Raw genomic sequence first — 19,413 nt, forward strand, 5'->3', positions numbered from 1 at the left:
TCCAGTTCAAGAGATAAGAGAAAAGATTCCTATTCACTCCTTTCAAGCAGATGGATGGCCAGTCTATACAGACAGAATCCATGGACATTTCATCTGGGATGCTCCAGGATCAAGAATGTGCGATGAAGGGTGCGATTGTCATCTAGAACACTGGGATGATGATGATGATGATAATTATCGCAGCTGCAAAAGGGGGAAAAAGAAGCAAAATTCTCCTTGCAAAACTCTAAGAGCAAGAAGGGACTCCTCTCTAGACTCAAGAGCCTAGATTGGTATTCATCAGGATGTTCAAAGAAAAAACCCTTTACCAATCTATGAACTAGCCTTAGAAATCTTGAGAAAAGAAAGGGAGAAAGAGACAAAGGTTTCATCTTCACCACCTCTAGTACTTCCTCTTGTACAACCCTGTATGATGTTCTTATAAGAAGATGTGTATGAATCAGTCTTCCGGCCACTCAGACACTGGATTGACCCAACACAATAGCTTACATCTAGGCCATTTATTCAGACATCTGCTGTTAGCCCAAACGGACAGCCTAAGCCATTAACTTATGCTGAAGAAGTCCTAAACTGGCAAACTTTGAATGCCAATGCTCAAAATGCTTTCCTAGAAAAAATTGACAAAAAATTGGACTTAATAATCGGTCAAGCTCAATTGACTGAAACAAAGGTTGATAATTTATCAACCAGATCAATAAGCTTTATGTCAATCTTCAGTCCAAAGTTAATCAACTTGATAAAGACCTCAAAGCCTTACTTCAATAGAAAAGGTTTAGTTATGAATTTGATTAAAAGGAGTCAGATCAAATTGCTTAGATTGAAGCTGATTTAACCAAAAAGAAACAAACACGATTTAACCATGTTTAAAACCCATTTGTTCCCCCGCCCCCCCCCCCCCCCCCTCCTCCTCTCCCCTTTACCCCTGATTATAATCCTTTTTCTTCATTTTATCCACATTCTACCTATAAGCCATTCTACTAGACAAACCCTTATTCTTAAACACTAAAAAAAGTCTAAACCAAAAGCTCAACCTTCCTCATCTACTGCTTAACCTTCCAAAAGCATCTTATCCTCAGAGTCAATAGAGAAAGATAAAATTAAACCCAAAAAAAACAAATAGTAAGTACCTAGTGACCCTCCTTTCTAACAAATGGCAATTTCAGCTGTTCTCTTAATTAATGAAATAGACTTCTCATCAGAGGATGATTTTGAAAAAGATCTGGCAGATATCACAAACTTGCTGATGGTAACTTCAATAGGCTCTAATGTTGGGATCACAGAACCTCATGTAGAGTAACCAATTGATACTCATAATGGAAGAAATCCAAATAAGGTCCTCCTCAGGCCAATTTCTGGTCCTTGGTTCACTCTTGATGATATTGCTCAAGCTAAATGGAGGAACAAAATGATAGAATTCCATGCTTGGCTTGATCTCCAAATGTTTAAACCAGATGCAAAATTATTGAGTATCTTGAAAGAATTCTCCTATAGATTCATTGGATCATTAAGAGAATAGTTCCAGAATCTTAGAGATTATAAGTGTCTCCTATTTTATCAAGCATCAATCATAGGAGTCATGGATGCTCTCTATGAGGAATTCATTGGAGACTACACACTCTATAACAGACAAGTGCAACAAGAATGCTTTGAGATGAAATGTTGTTCTTTAAAGAAGAAAGATATTGAGTTTCATTATCAAAGGATATCTCGGAGATACTATCTGTTAAATGGATACAATGATATTAACTTGAGACACACTTATATTGCTTCTTTGCTAGAACAATTACAGCCTGAATTACAACGATCAACCTTGGCAACTTGCAAAGACATGACCCAAATAATTCTAGGAGAGATTCATCAAATGACATTAGCCACTCTTGAAAAGATGTGTGATCAGTAGCATTTCCTGAGTGATATGCTTGATAATAATAAATCTTTGCAAAAAATTTATAGAAAGTCTTATCATTCAATCAAATGCAAAGAAAAGAATTACACCTGCAAATCCAAAAATAAGAAGCATCTAAAGCATTACAGAATCAATAATGGTAAGTATAGAAAGAAAGGGAACTCTGTCTAATTTTTTAAGAAAAAATCAGCCAGGGGAAAAAAGTTCAAAATAGAAAAATGCTTTATCTATGGAAAAAAGGGACATTCCTCTAAAGAATGCCCTTAAAGGACCAAACAAGCAGCAAAATTAATCAAACAAAATCACCAAAGTACGCATCTAGACCTGAAAAATACCGACATTGAATCCTTGTTTTCGGAATAAGAAGAAGCTGATGAAGAAACTGTCTTTGCCATAAAAGAAATCTTTTCAGATGAAGAAAAATCTTCATCAGAAGATGATTTTGAATATCTCAGTATCAATACTTTTTAATCATGCCACCTAGTATAGCCCCTGATCTCAATTCCATTGGTATATATTCATGTACTATCTTTCAAATATAAGAGACCAATTCCTATCATTGGTTTTCTTGATACTAGTTCCCATAGAAGCATGATGAATCATGCAGTGTTACCTAACGAAACCTAGATGCCCCATTCACAATATTTCAAAGCCGCAAATGGGAAAGTTTTTCGTACCAACTTCATCACCAAAAGGCCAATTAGAATACAGTTGTTTCTAGACTGTATCATATGGACAAAAGTGATTGGGACAACCTTGCCTGATAAGGATTTATTGATAGGATTTAATGTCTACCAGCAAGCGCAACATCTTCAAATCCTTCCTACCATTCGTAAGAATGAGGGTTGTAGTAAGGCGTGAGGCGAAATATCATCCACTAGAATTATATAAAATGCACCAGGTAATGCCCAGAAAAGATGGTGGAGTCACAATGGTCTCACTTAAGTACCACCTCCTTAGACAGTATTGCCTAGACATGCACTTCATATAATCCTAATAGAATCAAACTACTGGTAAGTACCGTCTTCCCATAGCACTACCATGGTACTAAGGATTTATGCCACGAAGGCATAGATAGACAAGAGTAGCCACCAAGGTAATAACCGGGACATATTTAGTATTTCTTCCGAGGGTCATGGATGATAACTTACTCCTTTTAGAGTTTCCACAACCGACATTACCATAGCCCAATGTCTATGTTCAGGATAGTGGGTACATAAGGGGAAGGTGTTAGGCACCCCTTACGCCTGGTCTAACCTCGTTAATTCGAGTGCTAGTCTCTACTAATGTTTCTAGAAGTCTTGTTTATTATTCCTCTATTAAACTTTATCCTAAAAATACATTTCTAATCCTACACACACAAGTAATTCACAAAAAGGTTATTGTTCACAAACAATTTTCATGCATAAGTAATTCGTATCTATGGGGTTGCTAATTATTTAAATGATATTTACCAGATGATTAAAATTAATTTATTATTGAGAATTTAATTTACAAACAAATTCAATTTCAAATAACCCTAAGTTTCTATTTAACCTAATTAATTAATTTTTCACCAAGTTACCCTAAGGATAATTAAATTAAATTAATTATGTATATGTGTAATTTATTCTAATATCACATAAGGCCCAAATAATCACAACCTAATAAAGATTTCTAACATGCAAATTTATTTTATAATTACCAAGTATTAAATTATATTTATTTTACAAGCCAAGGTTAGTTTAATTTACAAACAAGATTAATTTTAATTTACCAAGTATTTATTTAAATTAATCACATGCAAAAGTCGATTAAATTAAAAGCAAAGTCAATTTTAATTTACCAAATAAAAATCCTATTATTACTACATTTTTATGCCAATAATTATTTTAGGAATTTAGGATTACTTACCTGTTAATAATTGTAGTTGCCATTGAGGCAAGTTACCCTTAAAAAAGGGACTTCTCTTCTAGTATGGCAATGATATCCCTAGCTTACTCCCGTTTAGCTCCATGTAAGCTCCACACAAATGCCCTCTTTCGTACTTACTTTAGGCTACTTACCAATTTTGTTTGCAATAAAAAATAAAGAAACTAAAAAAAATAAAGGAAATAAAGAAAATAAGAAAATACTAATAACAATTCACATTGGATTCTAACTCTAGTCTCCTAAAGGGGTTAAAATTTCTAATCAGTTACAACTACCTAATGGTCTAAGTCTTCTAACATGATCCAAACACTTCATAACACCTCTTGAATTAAAAGAGCACAGAAAAATAGATCAAGTATCAATTAGAACCCAAGAACACATAAGAACATGCATAAATATGCAATTCTCAGATTTTGAGAGATTAACAGTAGTAAGAAATTTAATTTTTAAAAAATAGTTAGACATCCCTAAAAATCATAAAAAAAATTACAGAGGACAGATAAAACATTATACAAGACCACAAAATTTATATATCAAACAAAACCCTAGCTGAATGGTCTACACAAATCGTAAGTTTTCCTAGTGATAAAATCGCACTACTTTTTTGTAAAATTCATAACTCATCAACCACAACAGATATGAATGCAAACCTAATTGGAAAATATTCATAAGATTTTGAACTTAATCTTAAACACTCGATTCACATAAAAATATTAACAAACAAGGAAGATATGGGCTTCATAAATCGGGTATTCTGCAAATTGGGTTTTGCAGAAACTCTAAATTCAAATAGCCATAACTTACAAAATACAAAAGCTTTTTCAGTGATTCTTGATCCTAAAATTAATAAAATTTTGTGCAGAATATGAATATAAGTTTTTTAAAATTTTTATAGATTCAGAAGAAAACAAAAAATAATAAAAATATGGGAGATAAAAAAATTGAGTATGTGCAGAGTTGTGTATCCCCTCAAATTAAATATGATTACATAATCTACATGAACATGCAAGATAAATTAAAAAACAAGGAGCATAAAATTAAATATTACAGGGCATAGATCTTAAAAAGAAAATGACAAAAAGCAACCTTCAAGAAAAATCTTATAAGAAAATCTTCTTGAAGAAAAGAAAAGAACCAAAAGAGTTTTGAATATCTCTCTAAATCTCCTATAGCTCTAAAATACCTCTAAATAGCTCTGAATGTTCTCCATCCCTCTCCCCCCCTTCCTCAGTAGGGTATTTATAGGGTTTTGAGAGAGAAATATGATAGGGTTTTGAGTTCTAGGGTGATAAGGTTCAGATAACTTAAACAACTAGGGTTGTAGAATTTAAGCGAGACTAGGATATAAGTGTGGTGTTTAAACCAATAGGAAGAGAGGGAGAGGAGGTGGCACCAATAGGGAGTGAGGAAGAGAGTGGGACTGAGTGGGAGAGAGAGTTTGCATGGGAAAAGGAAAGCTGTGTGGTAGGGTTTGGAGTTCTAAGGTGATAAGGTTCAGATAACTTAAACAACTGATATTAGGGAATTTAGGTAAGACTGAGATATGGATGAGGTGTTTCAACTAATAGAGAGAGAGGAAGAGGAAGCAGTACCAAAAGGAGGTGAGGAAGAGGTGTAGTAGGATTTGGAGTCCTAGGGTGATAAGGTTCAGATAACTTAAACAACTGGGATTGAGGAATTTGGGTGAGGCTGGGATATGGGTGAGGTGTTTCAACTAATAGGAAGAAAGGGAAAAGGAGTAGCACCAATAGGAAGTGAGGAAGAGAGTGGGGCCAAGGGGGAGAGAGAGTTTATATGGGAGAGGGATAGAGAAAAAGATATTTTCTTATTTTAATTTTCAGAAAATAAAATAAATAGATCCTATTTAAAATTTCTAACTAGGCTTTCTTAGGTCCATGGGGCCCAATTAAACTTACTTAGGTCCATTTAAGAACTACCCATATTAAATTTAAACAAAACAAAATTTTATTTAAATTTAATTAAATTAATTTTTCAAAAAAAAATATTATTATTTTTTTTTTCAAGATCATGCTACGGAATTAATAATTCAGCTCCATGCCTCCAATTACATCTTACAGTCATATAATTTTTTATCATCGGGTTTCTTACAGCCTCAATGCACATACTCATCACAAAATAAGGGTCTACACCATTTTAAAATATAAAAGGTTTTTCAAAACCCTCACCTCTTTTTCAAAGTTATTCTCATTGTCTAAAGTTTAAGAAGAATTTACCAAATACAAAGATCTACTCATGCCATTCTGTGCAAAATCCCATGCAGATTTCTCTCATCCAGCACCTCTATGGAAAAACATAGACTTCTTTATTAAGCTTCCTTTCAAGCTTAATGAGAATGTCAATCCTACAAAGGCAACTCATCTAGGAATGACTCCCACAGACCTTCTGTTAGCTTAATAAGAATGTCAATAGCTGTTTCAATAAGGTCTTATTGAACCCACCAGTTCAGGGTGGGCCTATCAAGCTTTTTATGTTGAAACAAGATCGAAAAGAATTCGAGGAAAAAAAAGGCTAGTCATTGACTATAAGCCCTTAAATCATTTCTTAATGGATGAAAAATTTCCACTTTCCAGGATTAGTTCTCTGTTCATTCACTTACAAGAAGCACATATCTTTTTAAAGTTTGATCTTAAAACAGGATTTTAACAGCTGGGAATTGTTCCTGTAGAAAGATACAAGACAGCATTATGCATTCCTAATGCCTAGTATCAGTGGACTGTAATGTCTTTTGGGCATAAAATTGTCCCCTCATTATTCCAAAAGGCCATAGTTCAAATCTTTGAGCCTATTCTTCATAGCGCTCTGATTTACATTGATGATATCCTGGTATTTTTAAAAGATAGTTCAAGTCATAACAACTCTTGGCCTAGTTTCACTCTTTGGTCTAATAACATGGGATTATGATGTCTGAAAGAAAAGAGCTATCTAGCCTAAACTGATATTGAATTTTTGGGAATAAAATTTGAAAATGGGAAGTATCAGCCTGGACCTCACATTGCTCAAGAATTGCTCAAACTCCTAGATACAAATCTTACTGTCAAACAGATTCAGCAATTTCTTAGAATTATCAACTATCTTAGAGACTTTATTCCTCATATGTGCAAATACACCAGTCAGCTTTCCAAAATGCTAAAAAAGAAAGCCCCCACTTGTGGCAATGAATAGACCATAACTGTAAAAGTTTTAAAGAAAATAGCTCAAAATCCTCCTCCTCTAAAAAATCCAAGCACAAGAAAAAGGATTCTCCAGAATGACGCTAGTGATGAATATTGGGGTGCTATTTTATTTAAAGAACTCGATAGAAAGCAATAAATTTGTGGTCATGCAAGTGAACAATTCAAAGAGTCTGAAAAACACTATCACATGATTTACAAGGAGATCCTAGCCATTAAGAATGGAATCAAGAAATTTGATTTTCATTTCATTGGCCATCATTTTCTGGTAGTGATGGACAATTCATCTTTTCTTAAGGTACTTCATTTTAAAAATAAGACTCTTCCAGAACCTCAATTGTTGAAGCTCAAAAGCTAGTTTGATAAATATGACTATAAAGTCTAACATATAAAAGGGCATTTCAATCTCATTCCAGATCTCCTCACTAGACCTCCAAACATATCCCTACTCACTTCTCTTCAAACAATACCTCTCATCCTTATGGCAGGCTCCTCTAGATCCTCTAAAGCTCAAATACCACAATTCCTCATCCCAGCAATGGAAACATTTCCACTTGGATGCACACCAACAATGACGCTATCCCAAATTGTTGAATTTGCAAAAAACCATCTCTTTCATTTTGAAAACTTATCCAATGTCCTTATACAACATAAAGACAGCCAAACTCAGTTCTGTCCAGATGCTCCATTTCTTACAGTTTTCTATTTTAGTTCCTCATATGACCTGCTACTTGAAGAAAAATGGTTCTTATGGTGCATGATGGCTCTCTATGCCATTAATTTCGAAATCCCCACCATTCCTATGTACTATTTCCTAAATGACAGGAACAACCAGAAAAAAAATAATATGAAATTTTCTTGAATGGTTCAAGCCAATCTCTCAATGGTGCAATAACTTATAAAAGATCATCAATCACTATGGTCTATGGCATAGATCATTAGATAATGTTGAGGAATTTTGCTCACTGTTCATCTTGCATCGTTCTTTCTTCGAAAATCCTAAAGGGATACTCTAGACTCAATATTTAGTCTATGAATATTAGACATATTTTAAGTCTATTACCATAAGAGACACCTCTACTGTTCTTAGAAAGAAAATTACAGCCTATCTACATGAGCTCAACCACTTCAAGACAAAGGCTCAGATTTTGAAATCAACCTTTATAGGTCTAAAAGCAAAGCCTAAAGAAGTTCCAGACTATAGTTTAGAGACATGGCAAGATTCATAGGATATGGACACTGAAACCAAACCCTTTGATGAACCTGGAAGCTCCTAGAAAAAAGATTTGTATGGCAAGGACATCAATTCTGATGACTCAGATTATTTCAATAATAATTTAAGTTCTAGTTAGAATTCCTTCTAGATTGAATAGAACCAAAGGACGCCCAAAAAATTCAAAATTAAGCCTGAAGACTGTACTGTCACAAGCATTATAGTGTATAGCTGTGACAAATGCCATTAGAACTCCATGTGAATTAGTAACAGACTGTTCACCTGAAGCTAGAAAGATAACTGAAATTAATTAATTATATATATATATATATATAATTAATTTCAGTTAGATAAGTTATTTGTCTTCATGTATGACTTTGTTAGGTATGAGTCATGTGCCTACTTAACTAGTTCTTATCTTGTTAGGTGTTTTTACCTAACTATTAGGTAGACATGTATTTGTACAAAAAGTAGTTGTAATAGTTTCAGCTCTCCTCCTATATAAAAAGAGCTTTGATTTCATTTGTAGCAAGACTTACTAAGAAATAATATTCTAGCGTCTTTGTCTTATGACTTTCTAAATTTCTCTCCCTCTCTTGAAAGTCAAAAATTTTTTCTTATTCATACAATCCTCTACTAAGGCAAGAGTATACTTTATACTTGCTACTCTTAGTGGATCTTGTGTATCAAAAAATGCTAGTTTATTGATCCATTACTATGATTCTCCAAATCTAGTTCCGTATAATAATACAAAAGAGCAAAGTCTTGAGATTTGTTTGGCCTTGGTGGCTTGTTGTATCTTGGCACTGTATGAGTATTATCATACTTAACTCAAGTTTGTGGGCTTCCAGCCAGTCATGGAGAGAATGCTACTACTATCATGAGAAGGGACACATTCAATACAATTATATGAAGATGAAAAAATATTTTGCAAAGTTTAAACAATTCAAAAAGGTCATAGAAAAGAAAAAGAAAGAATTACTTTAATTGCAATTGATGATGAAATTGACTGTGAATATTTAAATGTGGATTATGATAAAGAAAATGTAAAATACGCATCACTTTTTTAATATAATAAATTTGTTTTACATATTTTTTTTTTTTTTTACTTTTTAACCATTTATTTCCATCATTATCATAGAAAGCTTAACCTACTATTAAATATTTTTTTATACAATTGACGTCCACTGAAACTCAAGATTATACTATTGAGCTAAAATTAATAAATAACTAACTATTGTATATGAACAAACTATATATAGAACTATATATTGTTAATCCATTATTTGATTCTTAATACTATAAAATTAGCTTATATATATATATATACACATACTATAAAATTAACTTACAATATTAAAAAATAAATATTATCACCCACGCATTGTGTGAACACTTGATTAGTTCAATTAATTTTTTTTTGAAAAAATAATAATTACGTTGGGCCAAAGTAAAAAAAATAGAAAAAAAGTGTGTTAAAATAGCCTAAAATTCAATTTGGGCAATATTGAGGTCATTAGATGAAAGGATGTATGTAATAGGAATAGCACACCAAATTCTCCTCCGTCTCTCTCTTAAAGCCTTTAAGCAAGCATGGCAGCTAATCCAGCTACAAATGAAAGAGTAAAGCGCTTTATCTTCATTCCTCCTTTTCTGAAGAAAGTGGCACCTAGGAAATCGTGTAAAAAAAAAGCTAATGCATCGGTTCAAACCGGAGTGGGAGAATAACCTAAGCTTTCTTTAATGTTAAGTTTATAAGCAACCTTCTCAAAGTTTGAGTTCCTAGATTGAGGAGATAAGCTTCAATCCCATACCATACAATACATCTAAGGAGAGAATCATAATTTTGACCTTGGTCATTTCTTTACCTAGTGGATTTTACTAGATTCATTCCTTCTTTTGATCCCTAAATTTTTTTTGAAAAGTCACTTGAATTATATTCTATTGAACACTTGAATTTTATAAAATATAACTATTAATTTAATTCATGCGATTAGCGAATGTACTGATATGATTAATACATGCTTTAACTTTTCATTACATTTTTATAAAGTTAAGATATTTTATGGTTATACTTTTATAAGTTCAAAGATGTAATAGTTACATGTATGATAACTTAAGTGTGAATGTATTAACTAATATTTTGTGCAAAGTCAGAACTAAAAGATGCTTTCAGCCTTCAAAAATATAATGAGTTTCCTATCAAACTAAAATGGCATGGTGGAGCCATATGTAGAAAATAACCAAAATAAAGTGAATAATAAAAAATGTTAACACGGTTAATAAATTAACATCCAACCTTTAAAGAATAAATTAAATTTTATAAAATAATATTGTTCCACATTGATTTGAGATGAAATATTTGAGCTATATATAAGATTTGGGTGAATCTTCTCTCTTTAAGCTAGCTTTTTGGATAGAGACCCGGTCTATTTTTTTTATATGGTATCAGAGCCTACCCTGCTTCAAAGTTAGGCCACTAATAGATGTGTTTGCCTACAAATTTTACATTCAAAATATTCATACCTAGACGTAAGGAGAGATATTTGAGTTATATACAAGACTTGGGCAAATCTCCTCTATTGAGCTAGTTTTTAGAGTAAAGTTAAACCCAATTCATTTTCTCTACAAATAATTACGTTGGAAAGAAATTAGTCCATTAAAAACCTTTTTATTTATATAATAAAATTTTCAAAAATAAGATTTATTTATTTATTTTCATTTTAATAGTTCATCAATATTAAGCAGATATTTATTCATTTAGGTGAAATAATTCTTTATGTGTCACTTATAAACGTGGAAAGAAAATATTCAATAATAATATTTAAAATTTAAACATTTTATATAAAATTTAAAAATATTATTAAATATAATTAATTATTTATTTAAAATTTTACCATTTATTAAATTATATTTATTTATATAAATAAGTTTTATATTATTTAATCTATTTTTATATTTCATGAATATATATTTAATTAAGTTTTCAATAATTCATTAATTAAATTAATGACTCGTTAGTTCCATCTCTTTACTGAATTAATAACAACGTCTCAAATAGATGATGAATGGATGAAATAGTCCATTTTTCAAACAAATAAAATAAAAATTAAAAGTTTGGATGAAGTATAAGGAAATGGAGAGTTAGGTGAGATTCGTTAGCTGTTCGTCAACTTGTATACGTGAAGCCAACTAATTCAATCACCTTTTTCTTTTTCTCCAACAACATTTTCTTTTTCTCTTTTTTAAATTATAAGTTTATAAATAAAATCGAAAAACTTAACATAAAAGGTCTATTTGAATGAAAAATTATATGGTATCACTATGATTCTGATATAAAATGACTAACAAATAATAAATAGTCACATAAATAAATATATGGTAATTATTTAAAAAAAAAACTGCAACTCAATTATAGATTTTGGGATCCACCTATTTATATATGCTCACTCATTAAGACCCATACATATATGCATGTTCACTCACTATTGAATTATCATTTCATATATAGGAAATATTATATGAAATCATTGTTTTATTATATAATTTCTCCTATTCTAACATAGGTTGGTAGATGCACCACACAAAAAAGTTAGGTAAAAGAAATCTAGCAAGGGAGCATCATTGAAAAGCACAGAACCAAAAAAATTTGGGGTTGTATGCCAAAACTTGAAGTTAGCATAGAAGAGAAGTTCTAGCAATGCAATGAGTAACCTTATTAGCTTCCCTCTTTACCTAGGAAATAGAATAAACTCTCTATTAATTAAAAAGTTATCTATAATTTTATATCACAGACCCGTACTCAGATCAATCATCTGAAAAAATCATAACAAAGAATAATTCTTGCGCATCAATCTCAATAATGCTATGCACTTAGTACAATATGTTTTACCTTTTTCTTTTTACAATTCACTACAAGTGAAATTTAGATTCGAAAACTTACCATTCTAAACAATTCTATTGCCGTTAATTAAAGTTTATTGGTACAATATTCCCAACTTTAATAAGAATATGAGTCTCATTAATGGAACCCACAATAAAATTCAACATTTTATTAAAGTCGAATGCACATGCGCTAAGCATATAGTAATATCTCTTTATTTGTCTACAGCACTCCATTTTAAATTGGGATTTAAAATTTAAAAAAATTAATTGAAAATTTTAACAATTTTACAGTTAAAAATTAAAAATTTAAAATATATAATAAATTTATTTAAAATAATAACAAACAATTCCTTAAAAAAAAAAAAGAAAGAAAATCATCTCACTACCAAACAGAATCACCAGGAAAAATTCTAGGACAAAAATTTTATTTTTTCTTCATCTATAAGGGCGTGAGACTGATATATTCATAGAGAGAATGTGACACCAAATATTACAAAACCATAATGCTTATCGCCGGCTTTCTCACCTCCAATGGCTAGATTGTTACTTTGGGAACGCCCTTTATTCCTTCGTGCTTTGCCAAGATGCTGATAGAATACAATGGTACATTACTTTAGTCTTGTTTGGTTAAGGTAAGTGAATTAGGGAAATAGGACACTTAAAATTCTCATAAATATAAAAAATTAATTTTTTTAATTAAAAATAAACATCTACTTTCTTAAAAGTGAAAAGTAATTTTTTTTTTTTTTTGCTTTTCAATAAATTAAACTAAATAGCTTATCCAAGCCCACCATGAGTTTTGTACATACAAACCACTTAGGGCTTCGATTCCAAAACCGTGAGCTCCATTTCCTTTCAAATTGGCGTTTTTTTTTATCCATTAAACAACACTAATATAAAAACTCTTAATCCAATTAATAAAATTAAGATTTTTTTTATTAAGTAAAATTGATTCTATAAAAAGTGCTTGATACTAATAATTTATAAAAATGTATCAATATAAAAATTAAATCCTTAAAATGATTTGGAGAAATTTAACTTCAATATATTTTTAATTATAAATAGAAAAAAAAAACTAATATAAACTAGACTATCAAGATTTTAAAGAATTTATTTGATATATCATAAACTAATTATTTAATTATTTTGCTTATTATTTTACATATTAATTCGATAATAATAATTATAATAAAATATTGTTGTCTTTTATTCTTAAAAAAAAAAAAAAAAAGAAAAAACCTTTTGGATGTTTGTAATTATAATATAGCAGCTGGTAATGAGTGTTATGAACTCAATTTCTGTTTCATTCTACATCCTTCATATTTTACATATAAGTTATATAATCGGTGTATACTTTTATATCGTATTGCTACATATTTATTAGGATAATGTAGTGTCGTAATTTGTGGTAATTAGTGTATATGCAATATGCAATACTTTAAATCATTTATCATATTCATATCACTCCAATTCTAGTTTTTTTTTTATTTTTTTTATATCTTTATTGCCAAGGTAAACATTGGCTAGCAGTTGAATAAAAATTAATATCATACTTCTACTGCTTTTTCCTCCTCTCACGATTTTCCCAACCTTAATTTAATTTGCGTTTTATTGAATGTCCTAATAGACAGAATCTCACAAGGTTTATTGACAACACTCTAATAAAACAAACATTAAATGAAGTCTCAAATAACTAAATAGAGTCATGAAGGCATAGGGTAAAGGTTAGCCATAGCCTTTTTGGGTCTCACACAATATTAAGTAGAGATTACTCTTGTGTTTCCCTTTGTAGACACATGTGTATGTGGTATGGATAAGATACTATGGTATTTTTAGGGATGGCAAGTGGGCAGGTTTTCGTGGTTACCCAATCTGCCCAAACCCTAAGAAGACGGGTTTGGATTTATTTTATTTCGATTTGGGCGGGTTCGGGTTTAAAAAAAACTACCTGTCATAGGTTCGGGTAGGGTTTCGTTTCTACACCATGGGTACCGGCTACCCAAACCCGCTTAGCTAATCGGGTAATGGGTGAGGGTATCTATAAGGACCATAATTTACCACTAGGCTATATATATGTATACACACATTAAATTTTATATTATCAGTATTAAATAAAAAAGTTATATATTTTTACATACTAATGATATTTTTCAACATTGATAAATTAAATTAAATGAATAAAATTTTCAAAAGTTCTCTAAATATTTTTAAGTAATATTTTATGAAATCTCTCACTTTCTCTTTCTCTTATTACTATTTATATATTTATAATTAATCATATACTTAATATTTATCAATTTATTGTTACTCTCCTCATATATTATCATCTCTCAATGTACTATTATCTCTCTCTCTCTCTCTCTCTCTAAATATATATATATATATTACTCTCTTCCTATGTCATAATCTCTCTCTTTCTGTTATACCTTACCTCTCTGTAAGATATGACACAATCCCATAATATACCTAATAAATTACCGAACTTTACCTATCGATAATCTATTAAATATACTACAAGGGATTTTGACAAAATAAATTCATTGTTAAGTTTAGCGTGGTGATGAAAATTTAATTTAAATGTTTTCAATTCAAGTATGTGTCATAAAACTTATCTAGAAATAATTAAGCATTTTTAGAATTTTACAGAAAATCCACGTGGTTACGACTAAAACTATATAAAAAAATTCTTTGAAACCTGTTGAAAACCACCTGTGGCAATTATAGGACATAATTAAATAAATCATCATTCAAAAATTTCTTTCTTTCATCCACAAACCAAAAGGAATACAGCTTTTACATTTACAATACAAGAAACATTTGATTATAAATTGACATTCATTGGAATTAAGGAAATTAATATTACAAAATTTACAAACGTTCAAACTCAAAAAAAAATAATATGACAATAATTTGCATTTGATTAAAGTCCAAAAATGATATTACAAATGTTTCTGTGTAATTGCTCAAATGTAATTACATACAAATAGCTACATGTTTACATCAAAATCTAATGTACAAGGGTACACCTATGATATACCCAAAGATAGTCCCAATACAACTTCAATTCATAGCTTCAAGTAGTCTTATTCGGTTGCTCTATCCTTTCTTTCACCTGTGATAGTATACAAAGCTATAGAACAATAGAAAAGAATGTGAATTATACTAGAAGGATTAGATCTTTAGAAGTAAAGGAAGCACTTAAGAGAATGAAAGTGGGTAAAGCCTGTGGACCTGATGAAATACCAATTGAAGTGTGGAAGTATTTAGGAGATATGGGAGTGGCATGGTTAACTAAATTATTTAATAAGATTCTAAACTCAAAGAAAATGCTTGATGAACGGAGAAAGAGTATTTTAGTACCTATTTTTAAAAATAAGGGAGACATACAGAGTTGCTCAAACTATAGGGGAATTAAACTCATGAGCCATACTATGAATTTTGGGAGAGAGTTGTGGAGCATCGACTACGTCATGATACTTCTATGTCTCTCAATCAATTTGGTTTCATGCCCAGTCATTCAACTATGGAAGTGATCTTTCTCATTAGAAGCTTTATGGAGAAATATAGAGATGTGAAGAAAGATCTACACATGGTTTTTATTGATTTGGAGAAGGCTTATGATAGTGTTCCAAGAGAGGTCTTATGGAATGTGTTAGAACAAAAGAGGGTATCTATTAGGTACATACAAGTATTGAAAGATATGTATGAAGGAGCAACTACTATTGTGCGCACAGTGGGAGGGGACACAAGAGATTTTTTTATCTCAATTGGATTACACCAAGGATCAGCCATAAGCATTTACCTTTTTACATTAGTTTTAGATGAACTAACAAAACATATACAAGAGAGTATTCCTTGGTGCATGATGTTTGCGGATGATATTGTTCTGATAAATGAGACACGAGGAGTCAATAGAAAGCTAGAACTTTGGAGAAGTACTCTAGAGTCAAAGGGTTTTAAGTTAAGTAGAACGAAGGCAGAATACATGTATTGCAAGTTCAGTGAAGGCCAAACTGGTGATAGGGAAGGAGTTAGTTTGAATGGAGTGGTACTGTCCCAAAGTAATCACTTTAAATATCTGGGCTCAGTTCTTCAAGTAGATGGGGGATGTGAGGAGGATGTTAGTCATAGGATTAAAGCCGGATGGTTGAAGTGGAGACCTGCCACGGGAGTTTTATGGGATTGTAAGATTCTCAATAAATTGAAAGGAAAATTTTACCGTACAGCCATACGACCGGCTATGTTATATGGTAGTGAGTGTTGGGCACTGAAAGAGTCGTATGCATCTAAATAAGAGTTGCAGAGATGAGAATGTTAAGGTGGATGAGTGGCCATACTAGATTAGATAAAGTCCGTAATGAGAGTATTAGAGAAAAGGTAGGAGTGGTACCAATTGAAGATAAGTTGAGAGAAGGGAGATTGAGGTGGTTTGGTCATGTGAAGCGTAGACATACGGAGGCTCCAGTTAAACAAGTAGAGCACATTAGGTTAGAAGATAGAAAGAAAAAAACGGGTAGACCTAAATTGACTTGGAGGAGAGTAGTACAACATGACCTAGAAGCATTACACATTTCTGAGGATTTAACCCAAAATTGTTCAGAGTGGAGAAAGCAAATCCATATAGCCGACCCCAAATTTTTGGGATAAAGGCTTAGTTGAGTTGAGTTGAGTTGAGTTGTACACCAAGACAAAGCAAAGCAAACTCCTCCCAATAACCAAAGACAAAGGGAGGCACCAAAGACTAGCTAGTATATATGAGTACTCATCCGAACTCAACCTCAACTAGCAAGCTAGAGAAGGAGGTCATATATGACACCCCTCACCCGTCTATAGTATAGCCGAGCAAGACATGTCACACTCGGTGCTAAAGCACCCTATCTTATCTTATATCAATTTATTACTTCTTAATTATCACATTCAATTTTCATTAAATTCCTGTGGAGAAACTGACGGAGTTTCCCCTCATTTCTTAATAATTTGATGATTTTCCACCTGTGTCAAACAATTACAATTATCTTTATATATATTCTCAAATTTGTTTTCTCATTTAGAACATCAATAAGTTTCACTCATATAAATACATAAGAAATTCAAATCATTTTCATACATACATAATTCAAATATGAAATTTGAAACTGTATTAATTTACATCATGTGCACATTTAATGTACAAAAATACATAATTTACATTACATATCCAAAATTTAAATACAATGATCAAAAATAAAATATAAGCTGGTGGGCACTACCAAAATATACACTGCTGAGGAGGTGACACTCGGGACTCAAATGCAGATCAAAACTTCTAATCTCCCAGTCTATGGTCTACTAGGTTCTCTGGCCAAATCTTCAGTACCTACACATTACAAAAGCGACGCACTAAACATAAAGCTTTGTGGTGCCAATAATACAAGAAAATATAATATATAAATAAAAGTAAAAATTTTCTAGTTTTTGTGCTTATAAGAAATAAATAATTACTAACTTATTATTTAGTCGAAGGCTAATTACATCTTATGATATTAACTCTTTCTAGCAATTTATTAATCGTTTTCTTGATGATTTTGAGCCTTTTTCTATTGTAATCATTCTTATTCTTTATCTTGATATTTAATTTCCTTACTTCTTTTAATAATCAATTCAATTACATTTGTCACACCCTACTCCCCCGTAAGATGTAACATGATCCCATAGTATACCTAATGAATTACCATACTTCACCTACCAATAATCCATTAGATATACTATAAGGGATTTTAAAACAATTTTTGTGAAATTTAAATCATCGATTAAAATCTAGTGTTATAAAATTTTTTCAAAATTTCAGCAAAGTGCCGGCTTTGTTTTGGGAAAACAGTTCTTCAAACCTAAAAAGGAAAACACTCCCAATATGTTTTCTCAAATACAACTCCAATAACTTCATTTCATCTCAAAATTTAATCTCAATAATCAATCATTTCATTTTCAAACTAACCTCATCATAAAAGAAACATTTCATTAATTATAAGACTCAAAAATTAATATTACAAAACTATTCAAGTAAATGAAACCTCAAATTTACATTTACAATAATTTACATTTAATTACATACGAAAATATTTTGCAAGAGTTTTTATCCAACTGCTCAAATAATTTACATACATATTATTACATGCATACATCAAAACCTATGTATATGGGTATAACTGAAGCTGATCTGAATGTCTCTTTAAAGAAGTTTACTCAATTGCTCTATGCTCTTTTCACCTGCGACAGCATACAAAGCTATCGCTGAGTGGTGAACTCAGTGGTGCACAACTATAATTTAAAACAAAGTACAATATACCTTAACAAAAATTACAACAAATAATTTGGAAATCTGGATACTCATCAAATTCTAAAACTCAAAATATTCATTGCCAATAATATAAATTATTTGTATAAAATGATTTTAATCACGAAATTCAATTATCAAATCATAACTAACCATTAAGGTAATTCTAACAAAATCAATTATACATAAATCATAATTGAAATCACAATTCTTTACTATTCAAAAACCATTCTTTATCTAAAAAACAATTCTTTATCTCACTAACTAGGCAAGACTAATCCGAAAGGGCCATCTTCGGGGTAATTCTAACTCTCTATGGTGGGGGAAGTCGAATCGGATTCTAACTCCCTATGGTTAGGGAGGTCGAATCATTGTGCACAGTACACACCACAATAATGAATCTTTCGAAAGAGCCATAACATAAAAAATGCAAATATAACCTCTAATAAGAGGAGAATCTAAGCCTATGCACGTACCATGATAATCAAAACACAACTAACTCCATTGTCTTCTTAACAAATGAGAGAGACGGGTAATAACCTAGTAAAGCATCTATAGTGAGATATAAAACAATATCACAATCCTTTTAGTGAGCATAAATCACAATACAATTCGATTCAAAGTCAATTCCAATATCCAATAATTTTTATGCTCGTCACAATTCAAATCATAAATTTGTATTTTTTTCCATGCAAATTGCCCATCACAATTCAAAACATGTTCTATTACAATTTTCTAAAACATAATTTATTCAATTCACAACAATGTTTAATACTTGTGGAAATACCATTTCACAAAGCTAAATTCATACATACTATAACAATTTCAATAATCATTGAATTAAATTCAATGCTTATTAAACATAATACATAAGAAAAATATATCATTTAATCATATGAAATATTCAGAACAAAATTAGTTAAAAACTAGTTGTGCACAAACCTGATTTGAGTCGCTCCTAGGGCTTGACTCAATGTTCCTTACGCTTCCCAAT

This window comes from Hevea brasiliensis, chromosome 3 (assembly GCF_030052815.1).
Source record: "Hevea brasiliensis isolate MT/VB/25A 57/8 chromosome 3, ASM3005281v1, whole genome shotgun sequence".
Classification (NCBI taxonomy): domain Eukaryota; kingdom Viridiplantae; phylum Streptophyta; class Magnoliopsida; order Malpighiales; family Euphorbiaceae; genus Hevea; species Hevea brasiliensis.